This window comes from Stegodyphus dumicola, chromosome 3, assembly GCF_044657685.1.
Source record: "Stegodyphus dumicola isolate Sdum_Otavi_A_Nest chromosome 3, ASM4465768v1".
Classification (NCBI taxonomy): Eukaryota; Metazoa; Arthropoda; class Arachnida; order Araneae; family Eresidae; genus Stegodyphus; species Stegodyphus dumicola.
The window spans coordinates 29,527,305-29,541,091 of NC_140770.1; the positions used below are offsets into that span (position 1 = coordinate 29,527,305).

The 13,787-nt window shown below is 32.8% G+C and overlaps 1 long non-coding RNA gene across 5 annotated transcripts in view; it reads left to right on the forward strand.

The window, feature by feature from the left end:
* The window catches only part of LOC118183387 (uncharacterized), a 332,908-nt gene that overhangs the window by 81,498 nt on the left and 237,623 nt on the right, over nt 1–13,787 (forward strand). For 3 of the 5 annotated variants that reach the window (XR_015040168.1, XR_015040164.1, XR_015040165.1), the window contains exon 2: nt 8,299–8,423. The exons of the other annotated variants lie outside the window; for them this stretch is intronic. This is a non-coding gene — a long non-coding RNA (uncharacterized LOC118183387). The remainder of the gene's footprint in view (nt 1–8,298; nt 8,424–13,787) is intronic. 5 annotated transcript variants of the gene reach the window in all.

Genomic DNA, 13,787 nt, shown 5'->3' on the forward strand with positions numbered 1-13,787 from the left:
ACCCTCTGTCTATATTCTCGACATCAGAAATTGGAAATTTTGGAATTAAATATCTCGGTTAGTTTTTGTCGAATCGGAATCATACTTTTGGCGCCTAATTTTTTAAGAACGAATACAAAATATTTCTAAATCTACATATACGGATCGAAAGAAAATGTAAAAAGTTGGTTTTCGCAATTTTTGTAAAATTCATATCTTTATGAGTATTTGCATCATTTAAAGCATTTTTGTAACCGGAAGTATATGTCAACGACCAGTCAGAAAAAACTTTTGGAGACGCGATGTATATGTGGCAGAAACTGTGAATAACTGATCGTATAACTTGGTTAGACATAAGGTAAAAATGAGTGCCTAATTTAACTTTACCTTCCAATTCCCCACCCGAAAAAAAATCTGAAAGCTTTCTCATTTTATATTACGCCCAAAGGGGCATTTTTTTAAAAGTTTTATGTGTTACCTTTACTTATTTAATATGATGTTCTTCGTACACTTAAACTATAAAATTCAATTTAACAACAATATTACAAAATATTTAAAACAGCATATCTTTAGAATTTCTGATACACAGTCTCGCATGCTGGAGATAAAAAAGTATTTTTTTCGTACAGTGTTGCCATTGCACGCTTTGAAATCGTTGAGTTTTTTAGCAAAAAATTCTTTAATGTTTGACAGAAATGAAAGTGATAATAAAACAAATTCCAAATTTGGGCTTCCAGATGCCCATATTCGAATGGAGGACTATGTTATTCAAAATTTGATCTCTCTAGGTACCGTTGTTTTTTTCACAGTGCGAGAAACATACATACATATATGCAGATTATTCGTTATTTAATTACTTTAAATATAATGCAGGGATTTGGTGGCAACAATTCGAAAAAGTGTACTTTCATTTATAGTGAACCAACGCAAAATGGCAAAGCGAAATTAATAGCCCTTCTGGGCAAATTGCTCCTTTGGGTAAAAAAAAAAGAGGCGAGAGCACCAAATAAAAATGCAATTAGAGTGAAAAGGCATGTTTGTCAGCAATAATTTATCTTTCTCTTATCTTCTGGACATGCGCGATACTTGACTGTTTGGCAACAGTGATGTGAATTTTACTTGGTTCTCAGTTACGGTAACTAAATTTTAACGAGGGACACACACTTTCTTGCCTTTCTCATTTTTACGAGTAAAATACAGCTAAGATAAAATAAAATCCTTTTCTATACAGTGAAAATTCCCAGACAGGAAAGGATTGCATATATTCTGTTAAGCTAAGAATTAAGATTTTCGCCGGGGAAAGCTATGGAAGGAGGATATTACCTACTAGGCTGACAGCAATGATGTTGGCAATGAAATGAAAGACAATGATATTTACCGAGCTGGACCTTTAACAGAAAGGGATCTCCGTGAAATCTTACAAATATTTCTGGACTGATATTAAGAAAATTCGATTAGTGTACCGTACCGTTAAATAAAACTGAAATAATACTTTTTTCATTTATTTAACCATTTTTTCGGTCAAACTCTTTGCCAATAATTTTGAACATGTTTATAAGCCGAAACCAGTTTTTAATAGTTAAAAAAAATATTAAAAATTCTCAGCATATACGCGGAAGTTTCACTTTATAGTTTGAAAATAAACTATAATGAACACTTGTAAGGATCTTAAGTTTTACTAACGTTTATTTTATTTTAAATCTTTACTATCACTTCTTATTTTCTACTTCCGGCCAGAATTAAAAGCTTTAACTTATTTATGTAAATTTGTCTTGCGAACGCCAAGTACTTAAGTTGTGGCTTTTTGCCAAGCAAGAGAGAGGAAGGAGCTATTAGGAGCAGGCCGCTTGCCATAGTAGTTTTACTCGGTTGCTGGTTGCCTTCAAGGCCAGAGGTTTAATCCTCTTGATAATTTTAAACGTATCGTAGTGTTAGCAGTTCTCTGTACTACATACGGCTTTTTGCTAATATACGGCCAATCTTGGAGTAGGCACTTGTTTGATTAATCCAAAGTTAAGTTTAGTTAGAGTTTAGTTAATATTTTTATATTCTTACGTTCAGACCACAAGTGGTTGTTCTCTGTATTCCGAAGTCCGGAAATCATTGTAAAGAGAGAAAAATAAAGGGTTTCGTAGACCCTTCCTGTGTGTATTGTCTACTTCCCAAATTTATTGAACATAGCTTTAGTAAGCTCCCTGTTCCGAGTCAGGACATTTAATGTTCCCGAAGCAAGTAAGGAGGAACACAGAACCTGATACACTGACTGTACGATCCTTCGAAGTTTATATCCATCTTCAAGGAATATCTCGCATGAACATGTCTCTACAAATGAAATGAAACTTAAGACGGAATGCATTAGTTAACATTTGTGTTAATAACGTAACTAAAGTGTTGGTATACAGGTTAAAGAAACTAATGGTCAAGTAACACCATAGGAATGAAGAAATCTTATTATACTGGCAGAAAGTGATGAGGGGTTTCAAAAGACGCTCGAGAAAGTGTGAGACTAACGAGGAATATTACTTCATTTAGATTAGATTGCTTTCTTTAGACGAAGCATGCAAGGTCTTATCTACATAGTTGGAAAATATTTTTCATTGGGATTTTCCAAAGGGTGAATCATATTTGAACTAGACTTTAATGATGTCGTCATGACTCATAGCTATCTTATTCCAACTCTGGTGTTAATAAATAAATAAAATGCGATGAAAGCTCTGCAGTGGAGAAAGTTCCTTAATCTTTTCAAGGCCAACGACCGATCATCAGTATTAATTAACAAAATATTGCTTCAATAAAATTACAGTCGAACTCGCTTATAACGAGCTTGAAGGGGCCGCGATATTTGCTCGTTATAACCGAGTGCTCGTAAAAAAGAGGGTTCTTGAAAATCATAAAATTTCATTCATACTTACTGTATTACATATGCTATATTTATTTTTTATTTCTGTACAGTACAAAAGAAGTTGGTTAATTTGTTTGGACTGCCTTATTGGTCTCTTTCTTGTGATATTGTTCTTCGGAGAAGTCGCGTGGCCCGAAAAACTGATAAATATATATATATGTCTTTTTTAGTTTGTTACCCTTTCTTAAATTACATATGTAATATATTCAGGAGCAGGATTGTAATATATTCAAACTCAATGACCAGGAAAATTGGAGGCGAAGGCAGATTAAATCTTCAGTTTTATTTTTAGCAACATGTTGCGGATACACACAAGTCGGCACATTAAATGTGCCGGTTCCAAAAGGCTTACATTTTCGATAACTTTCTAGCAAAAAAAGAAAAGGCAAGCAAGTGCGTAATGTTCAGGATGAAATCTCAAGTCAGACTGAGTTAGTTTTGGTTCTCAAAGCATTCTGATTGGATAGTTAATATTGCTGTAAAATTATTATTGGCTGTTAAGAGTTTTAGTTCCGCTTACATCATCATAATTACGTAACAGTCATATGACATAGATTTTTCTCCAAACGACGCAGTGCGAATAGATGTTGCTATTTTTAGAATAGAGAAGGGAAATTAATTTACTCTGCTAATTTAATTTTTTACATATTCTTTTTCATATATATAATATATCAATTTCCAATGTTCAGTTTTTACAAATAATATTGAACTGAAATGCATAAACACGAGGGTGTAGGGTATGCTTACTCGAGTGATATCACTTTTACTGCAATTGCTTTTCACTCAAAATTGAATTAGCTAAAATACTTAATCGGGATAAGTTCTTTGGATCTCTGCATTGGTTCCCTTCTATTCACAGAAATGTTTGGCCTGACTTGAATTGTCGGTTTGGCATCGCCTTATTGCTCGTGTAAAGGACGAAACACCTTCGTATTTATTTCTTAATTATTGTTCACTGAACGGGAGTTGGTTTGTTCCCCTTGAAAAGTCAACTAATTTCCGATCAATGTCAATGATTACTTGCATTTAATTCTTGCTTTTAATTTATTCCTTTTAAAATTGTTATTCATGATTTAATTCCAGTCCCCGTTAAACATTTTTAACAATTTACATTCAAGTTACTTAAAAACATCCTTCGAAATAGAACTTAGCAAGTATGGATTCACTCTTTTCAGATCATTCTACTATAATTAATCTTAGGAGATAATATAATCAATTTTATTTAGTAAATATATATGATTTGGAGTGAAGCTATCTCCACCGTTATTGCATTCCACTGTGTAAGCTGTGTCGCTGATTGTTCCAGCGTGTTTATAGTAGATCTTCGACGACTGTAAAAGTGTTTTGGAGCTGTAATATTGGCTAAATAAAGTGTGTTTCGATACTTCATCAAGCGTCGTCGTTATTCACTCCAAATCCACACGAACCCTGTACGAACATGAAGGAAGAAAATAACGTAACAACTGGTGTCAAAAAAAAAAAAAAAAAAAAAAAAAAAAACAATATTTTTTGTCTATTATAATATTTTTTTAATATTTACTTATTTATTTTATTTTTGTATTATGCGACAAACAAGATGGTCAAATTATGCGAATAATTCAAGTTCCGAAACGCGCGGTTACGGTAAAAACATAATAAAAATAGTCACAGATAAAATACAGGCAACTATCAGAATAATACTTTTTTTTAAAGAAACTTGCATTTCCATAAGAATACCTAATAATATTAGCATGAAAATATCTAATAAGATATCTTCATTTCTACTTTCCTGTAGCTTGGACCTCGCCCGTTCTTATTGTTGTCTCTGCTACTCCTCAAGACTCAAATCATCAATTAATAGTGAGAGGAGATGAATGTGCAGCGGACTCTATGAATTCTTAGCCTAACGTAGTTCGTGTTTGCTTCGTTGTGATGGATTGGTTCTTGTGTTACCCTGGCACGAAGTTCCAAATTTAGAAGTTAAAGGTTCGACGTGACCTTCGAAAGTATTTCGCAAGGGTTTATCTTTGTTAGTAAGACGAAAACAGTCCCTACGTAGAAGACTTCATTCTAAAATTTAGGAGTGTAAATTCTTTAAACGCATCGTGGAAGGGCAAAATTGTTCGAATATTTTTGAAATTTTTAGATTTAAGCGATAAAACATCGGGGGGGGGTACGTAAGGAATACGCGAGATACGCAGAAAATATGGTAAATCCTGCTTAAAGATTTTTAAAGGTAAGGCATGATCATAGATTAACAAAAATGTGTTGTACGTTAAGTTTTATTACATATTTTTTGTGTGTATGGACAACACAGATACAATTTAGAAACATCCAAAAAATAGACATGATATGAGTATTTGAATAGCAGAATGAACAAAGAATTAGCAAAATATGAACAACACAAAGAAATTCCATACCAATATTCTGATTTAATAATTAAAGTAAATGTAGATAGACACATACCAAAAAGAAAAATAAATAAATGCATTTAATGAGTTAGCATAATTCATTAGCCCGAAGGGGTAATTTGCCCAAAAGGGCTATAAATTTCGTTTTTGCATTTTGCGTTGATTCACCACAAGCGGCGAATTACTTTTTAAATTGTTGCCACCAAATACTAGAGCCCTATATTATATTTAAAGAAATTAAATAATGAAGAATCTGGCTGAATGCAGGTATGTTTCTCTCACTGTTCTAAAACAACGATAAACAACGATACGCAGATTCACCAAATTTTGAATAACGTACGTCTCCACTCGAATATGGGAATCTGGAAAATCCAAATTTCGAATTTGTTTTATTATCTATTTCATATTTTGTAAAGCATTTATGACTTCTGATTAAGAAACTCAACGATTTCAAAGCGAGCGGTGGCAACACTGTACGAAAAAAAGAACATTTTTACCTCCACCGCGCGAGACTGTGTATCGGAAAAATTCTAAAGGTAAGCTTTTTTAAATATTTTGTTATATTGCTGTTGAATTGAATTTTATGGTTTAAGTCCGAAGAAGATGATATTTAATAAATAAAGGTAACGCACAAATCGTTAAAAAAACAACCCTTTGGGTGTAATATAAAATCTGATAGCCTTCAGATCTTTCTTTCTAAATTTTAAAAAGTTTATTGTTTGTTTATCTTTCTTATGTGAAGAAAAGTAAATAAAACTTATTATTACTTTATTTGGGAACTTGTAAGTTTTCATTCATTAAAATATGATAAAGGAGCATATATTATATATGTACTAGAAAGCCCGGCGGTCATACGAAATGACCGCTATTCTAGATATTATAAATTGTAATTAAAATGTTTTCCGCAAATATGTCTGCTAATTCAAACTGAATTACCCAGGGTAGGCGGCAAGGACGCCCCTTTGCTTTCTGCCCCACGGGGTTTCCCCCCTTCTACTTGCTTAATTGTTTAAAGTAGAGTGCAATGAAGGAAACCACTGGCGGTACATCACTTAAGAGCCACCGCTAGCTCAATCAATAAAGGTGATTTAAATAATGAAATGTTAATTCACATGTCAAAGATCTCTTTGTACATAACATTGCTTGCGTAGATCTTTCCATCATTTTTAAGATCGCCTGGCAGAGGACCATCCATTATTTTTAATTTTACGTCCATTCTTTCACGAACTCTTGAACAGGCAACATAAAGTTGACCGTGTCCAAATGCAGGCTCAGATAAAAAAATGTCAACACGCTTAAGCGTTTGGCCCTGAGGCTTATGGATGCTCATAGCAAAGGCAAGTTTTACAGGAAATTGTTTACGTCTCAGTTGAAACTGCAACCCTGTGCCGTGGCAACTTTGGCTTGTACACCCGTTGGCTAGTACATTTACGCAAGCAACCAATAAATTATCGGTGACAAACACTTAAGCCGTTTATATATAAGAAACTATATGTTAAAAATTTAATTTTATTACTTAACTTCAGTTAAAAAAACTTAGTTTACACTCACTTGATTAGAAGAAAGTTAGGTATTTAATTTAACGCAAACAAAAATCAAAATTTTTTTATTTTATTTTAATATGGTAAAATAAAAGTTTTCAGAAATATCTTTTGATACAATATGGTAAAAAAGAAAAGAAAATTCTTCTATGCAATAAACGTAATTCAAAAACAGCTGCATTTTATAACATATTAATAAGTTATACATATATATAAAATGTATATTAAGTAATATGTTAACTAATATATATTAAACATCCTATTAATAAATTATTTTACAAAGTAATATTATAAATTTAATACTTTATATTTTTTATATTTTAAAATAATTATTTTAGGTTTCTTTAATAAATACGCATGAAAGGTTTATTATAATACACGCGTTATTTCGTACGTTAAGGTTTTCTTGCACTTCTGCTTTTCCTGTCAACTCCAACAGAAATGCAGACTAAGTTATAATAACAAGTGTTAAAAGCCAATTTCGATGCTGCTTTCGTATTTATCTGACTAGATAACTTTACTTATTTTCGGCGACTTTCCGTCTTCTGCTATAATCTGCTATTTTCAATTAGGAACTTCAGAGTCCTTTAAACGTCCCGGATTACCTTGTAACCATAGCAACGGCAGCTGCAAACAGATGGTTCCAGCTACCTAATTTTCCCCTCACTCCCTTTCCGCTTCAATTCGCTGCATGAAAAACGAAGGAATGAAAGCTGACATAAACCTAGTCTCAGATAAGATAGAAATAGTAAGTGCTGCCCAATGATGACGATACATAATGCGATCGCAAATAAGGAAGGATAGCAACGGCCTTGAATTGCCTATTTTAAAGTAACAGACTATAATTAAAACAAACGTTTATTTGTATTACGAATCGATATTTTGCAAACTAAAGCTATAAAAAAAATTTGACAGGGAAAGAGGACCGGTACACCTTCGTATCCATCCGTTGGAGTGTTATCCTTCAGAGCCGGTGTGGAACTGAACAAAGTCGTACTGTCACCTATGTGTTGCTCGAGGTTAATACATACGACAGACGCATTTTTGTGTTCCTTTACAAAGATATTGTTTCTTTATTAGGTCACACAAGTGAGATTAGCCACAATAAGAAAACTGAAAATTCTTTTAACAAATATTCAGCGTATGCTAGAATTTTTAAAGAAACTTGGTAGAATTCCGGCGAACGGGCTGGCTGCATGACCATTTACATGGTTTTCCCCATGTGTAACGTGGATCGAGGCAGATATCCTTAAAAATTCCTCTACGGGGTATTCTTCAATTTATGTGTAGTGCGTAATGGCGGAGCACGTAATAAAAGTAATAAGTAAATAAATTAATTTAAAAGAATTGGCAACTAGAATCTTACCTCACAATGCAAAAATTCTGTTTTGTTGTTTACATTTATATAATACAAGTCTTTATATAAAGACAAAGTTTAGCATCATTTCACCTTCTAAATGTTTATTTATTTTCTCCCCCTATTTAGCTCAACAGTTTAGAAACATTATGCCACCGTTCAGCAGTCCAATCGAAAAGCACCTGAAGGTCTGTGACTAGAATTTAGGAAAGAATGAAGTTCAACAAATAATTACAAAAGCCTAAATCATCGAGGTAAACTTTAAAAGTATTGCTTAATTTTTATAAAATTTTGACAAAGCAAACCAATAAGAGGTCTGTTTTTACTTCCTTTTACAAAGTAAAGGAAGTGTTCGAATCTCGAAAAATTTCGGGCATGATATTTCAACGGAAATATTCATTTTGACAATTCCCGAATCCTAGCACAATGAATTTTATGGGAGGTGAGACAGTGGTATTTCAAGAGCAATTTTATTTTTAAGTTTGATTACTAGAATAGCTTCAAAATGCTCTGGAATGTCTAAAAAACTCTAAAAATGCCCCAGAATGCTATAAAAATGTAAAAAAAAAGATTTAAAGCACTAAAAAAAATGAAAAAAATAGGGAAAAGTACATATGCTATCAAAATCTCTGCCTCAGTATAAAAATATTGTTGCGTTTTTCTTTCTTATCCTTCTAAAAGCGGGTCGAAATTCTCATAATATAGCCTTCAGACCGGCGCGATCCGAAACAGTTTTGCCCCCTCTTTGACATTTTCCTAATGAGAAAAGTCGTTAGTTCCCCTCCATGGATGAAGTAAAATTTACATGTTTGTCGGACGCTTACGTCCCATAGTAGAGGGGTTGCTAGAATTGTAATTTTTTCGATGATTATTTTGCTTTCATTTAAATGAAGTTCTAAATAAATAGTGCATAAATAAATATGCAGTACTGGATGCATATCCAGTGCACACTTTATTTAGAACAAAATGTATGCAGTGTTTATATTTCACTCACTATTTCTAATCAATCTCGTAAATAATTTGTGAATTTTTTAACTTTGTTTTCACTCTTCATTTATATTCGCGTATTTTCGTATTAGAAATTAGAAAGCGAGAACAAAATTTAATAAAATATAGTAAATACGAACTAGATTTGTAAGTCTGCAGGCCGGAATGCGATTTTTAATAACATATTTTCATTAATAAAATACTGGTAATGACTAGTTTAATGAAATAATAATAATAATATTTATTACCATTAGATGATGATTAGATTGAGATTCAATACAATTAGATTTTGAGATGAACTTACAGCAATAATAAAGCTTTACATAACAATAACAGAGATTTAAATCTGCTTTTTTCGATAATTTTGTTATTATAATATAAAAATCAAAATCCGAGATACATTGGTTGCGTTTAATCATTTAACTTTAAAAAATATTACATTGGACTATCAGGCAAAGAAGGTATATCTTTAACGAGAATTTTTCTTTGTAAAATTGGCTTTTGTTTATGTTAGCAGAGAAAAAAATCCGTGACCTATACATGCAATCATCAAAAGAATTTTGAGAACAGTTTTAAATGTTCATGAAGAATTAATTATACGTCAATTTCTTTTCATAGGTAGAAATTTCGTCTAAAACCATCGTAATATCCAAAAGTTGAAGTCTATTTCATTTTCAACGAATATTCTATTTGCACATAATATATTTTCTAATTTATTTTAGAAAGAGTAATCTTTCACGTTTTCAAAAGAATAAGGAAATACTGGGTGTTGACACAATATAGTAAATCTGTTTTTCATATTTCTTCCAGTAATGAAAACGATTACCCTGGAATATTTTCAAAGCAAAATTAAGAAAACCGTTTACGCCAAATTTTGCATAAAGTATCTTCTCGTGTATTTTTTTATTTAAAGTGTTGAATTTTCTCTTTGAAAATATCAAAAATCATGAAGAGCAAAATTAATTCATGAGAAATAACTTTGAAATGCAATAATTCCATCGTAATATGAAATAGTGGAGAAAAGTGCAATACGGTTTATTTATTCACAAATAATTCCCCTCATATGCGTAATTTATCTACTGTCGATTGAGAAATATACGTAGGTTAGTAAATTAAACCGGTTATTTCAATACTTTTCCTTTATCAATATTTTTACAGGCTCTTCAGTAGAGCGGTAAAGGTGGCTGAACACTTGTAGCTCGCTTGGGTTTGAATCCCGGCTAAATAGTTGGATTCACGGTTTTTGTGTAACGTAAATGCAAGCCAGCTTCTCTTAGAAAGTCCTCCGCGAAGGCATAACTCCCCTTATACAGGTAATTGTTGTGTGCGTTGATGTAATTCAGTAAGCGAACAAAATTAATCCAATCAATACCGAAGAGCGGGTTGATTACATGTGGAATTTTCCACCAGGAACGTAAATGCGAGCAATTTTCTCTTAATGTTTACACGAAAGCATCCATCTCCTTAAGCAGATAGCGTTCGCGTGCTTTTCCGTAATCCAATCCTAATTTTAATATATTTAATAGTAAGTTGACATATACCTTATTACAGACAAAATAACAACCTTTTTTAAAGATATTTTTTTATTAACTTGTCTTAATTCCCTTTATCTCTTGAGGAGTATAAGAATTTCAGCAAATAAAACTGGCCCAAAATTTTATAAAATGTAACTGATATTTTGATTAAATTTAGAAGTAACGTGAGCCTTACTGATATTTAAATACTTTTTGGCAGATCTCATCCTAAAAGAGGGTCTAAAGATAAATTGATTATATTTAATTTACAATCAATGAAAATCATTGAAAGCAATCACTGAATGAATGAAAATCACAAAAACTATTATGCATACAATTGTCTCTTATTTATCTCCTGATAAATCAGACAAAATTGCCTACATAATAGAAGCACTTTGAAAGAGTTAACAGTTCTTAAGGGTTTTATGCACTCCACAAAAAAAATGTCAAAATAAAATCTTATTATTCATAAGTATGAAAAGGAAGTAAACGATAAAAGCGGTTTTACCTATTTTCTAGAAGGGCATTAAATCTAAAATATTAATCTATTCTTATTTGTTATGATTAAAAACATTAAATATGTTAAATATGCTTAAAATATATTAAATATGTTAAATATGCTTAAAGAGCGTGCAAAATCGCTGACGTTTTAATCATAGCAAAAGTCAGTACTAAAAAAATTAGCATTAAAATTATGAGACAGATTGAGAAAGAGATGGCCTGTATTTAATTTTCAAGTATATTGGCGCGAGACGAAACCTGCAGTTTTTGCCAAAATGTAGCCAAACTGATAAGAAGAGGGAAATAATGCGTAGCCAGCGGCTACTCTGAGCAGCGACAATAGACCACCCAGAGATCCACAGATAGGCGATTCTCTAAAATGGGGAAAGCATGGATGGTACGACAGTTGTACCAATGCCGGCGTCTGAGAAAGTCATTCTCCTGGTACAACTGCTGTACCAGCCGGCTTCGAGAGGTTAACACCAGTTGTTACGTTATTTTCTTCCTTCACGTTCGCACGGGGTTAGTAGATTTGGAGTGAATAAAGACGACACTTGATGAAGTATCGAAACACACTTTATTTACCAATGTTAATCAGATAGCTTCAAAATCACTTTTACAGTCGTCGAACTGTTATAAACACGCTGACACGTTCAGCGACACAGCCTTCACACTGTCAGGCAATAACGGTGGACACAGCTTCACAGCAAAGCACCCGAGTACAGCTCTCAACTCTGCTCGGTCGTTCCCGGAACTCCACGTACTCTCGAGACTCTCCGCGAGATGCACTCGACGATACACAAGCGTATAGATCTCGACTCAGCACAGTCTAAGACAAAACTCGACGATGCACTAATTCGCGATGCACTAATTCGCGATGCACTCGACGACCAACTCGGCGCTAAACTTCGAGACACTCGCTCAATGACTGACTATCAGCTCGCTAGACGAGGCACACACTAACCGACTGCGGACCAGCAGGGTTTATATAGCTTTCGGGTTGTGTTCGAGAACATTCTGGGCTAAACTGGTAAGAATTCGTTCCAGAAGGTTCTCCATCCGTCCATGGCATATCGCCAATTTTGTCGCCAAATGAGCGATTTATCGCCAAATGAGGCAATCCCGCCCTCCTTTGCCATTTTATGGCAACCCTAAAGCTGCTTTGCGGTAAAGCCATCTTACAGCGCCTGTACATTTCGTAACAATATGAATAAAATATTTTGAAAAAATTTTTCTGAAGCATATATAATCAATACTATTTTTAAAGTTGCCCTGAGAAAATAAAGCTATTGGTGTGGTAAAGTTATTGAGAAAGAAAACATGGCAGGCACTTAGGGCGCATCATTCAGATAATACTCCAGTAATTGTTTTTTTTACAAATAATTAGTTAACTTGAGAAAGAATTATAATAATAAAATGAAGAAAATTATGATATATCCTAAAATTTTAAATCTGAAATAACTTTTCAAATTGTTGCCACCAAATATTAGAGTCTTTTGTGTTATATTTAAAGAAATTAAATAATGAAGAATCTGCATGAATGTATGTGTCTCATATTGGGATAAAACAACGGTATCTAGAGCCATCAAATTTTGAATAACGTACGTTTCCACCCGAATATGGGCATCTGGAAGCCAAAGTTTGGAATTTATTTTCACATTTTGTAAAACTTTAACGAATTTTTGATTAACAAGTTCAACGATTTCAAAGCAAACAATGGCAACACTGGAGGAAAAAAAAAAAAAAATCTTTAATCTCCAGCGCGCGAGATTGTGTATCGGAAAATCTAAAGATATGCTCTTTTTTAAATTATTTTGCGATATTGCTGTTGAATGGAATTTTATGGGTTAAGTGCGAAGAACGTGATGTTTAATAAATAAAGGTAACATACAAAGGGTTAAAAAAAGTCCCTTTTGGCGTAATGTAAAATCTGAAATATCTTTCAGAATTTTGTTTCTTTGTGTCTGTTTAAAACTGTTGCCCGTCAGCTACTTTCAGATCGTGAATCTAGCCCGAGTGGAATTTGACTATGCAAATTAACCACCGATATAGAGTAAAACCACCGATATAGAGTATACGATACAGATACAACTGTATAGTTTGTTTAAAATTTATTTATGCGAAACGAAACTTTTTTCCTTTATTTAACCATTTTACTACTTACGGTCTTCAGGTAATTACATATTATGTCTTTTGAAATAGTTTATAGTGGGAATTTAATGAAACATATCTACAATAAATAGTACTGAAATTGTAACAATAAATATAAAGTATAATTCAACATTCCCCGTCAGATTACTTATTTAGACTTTGATAAAAGAATTTTCCGCTTTGATCTTAAGAAACTGAACAGGACCATTTGGAATTTCCTAATGTTATTTGATTTTGCGAAAATGGCCCAGATTTATAAAATTAAAAACAAACGCATTGAAAAGTGTTTTCATATCTTTGAAAGTTATTTCCTTGTTTCCTTGCTGTGAGATAATTTTTTGGGGAGAATTATGCCGTACACCTAATATTTAAAAGAAATGAGTAAACAGTGATGTTTTATAACTGGAGGTATTAAACAGTTTAATCACGAGTCAGTCTTGTTATCCGCTAATCTTATCACATTTG